Source organism: Arachis duranensis, chromosome 5 (assembly GCF_000817695.3).
Source record: "Arachis duranensis cultivar V14167 chromosome 5, aradu.V14167.gnm2.J7QH, whole genome shotgun sequence".
In the NCBI taxonomy this organism is placed as follows: domain Eukaryota; kingdom Viridiplantae; phylum Streptophyta; class Magnoliopsida; order Fabales; family Fabaceae; genus Arachis; species Arachis duranensis.
This window is the reverse complement of record NC_029776.3, coordinates 12,663,350-12,663,866: the sequence shown is the minus strand read 5'-3', so window position 1 is coordinate 12,663,866 and position 517 is coordinate 12,663,350.

Below are 517 nucleotides of genomic sequence, written 5' to 3'. Positions count from 1 at the left end.
TGGGTGAACCTTTTCAGATTGTGACTTAGCTTTGCTAGAGTCCCCAATTAGAGGTGTCCAGGGTTCTTAAGCACACTCTTTTTCCCTTGGATCACAACTTTATTTCTTTCTTTTTCTCTTTTTTTTCGAAATTTTCTCTCTTTTTTTTTGCTTCAAGAATCATTTTTATGATTTTTCAGATCCTCAGTAACATGTCTCCTTTTTCATCATTCTTTCAAGAGCCAACATTCATGAACCACAAATTCAAAAGACATATGCACTGTTTAAGCATACATTCAGAAAACAAAAGTATTGCCACCACATCGAAATAATCAAACTGTTATAAAATTCAAAATTCATGCAATTCTTTTCTTTTTCAATTAAGAACAATTTTTTTTTTAAGAGAGGTGATGGATTCATAGGACATTCATAACTTTAAGGCATAGACACTAGGACACTAATGATCACAAGACACAAACATAGACAAACATAAGCACTAAAATTCGAAAAACAGGAAAATAAAGAACAAGGAGATTAA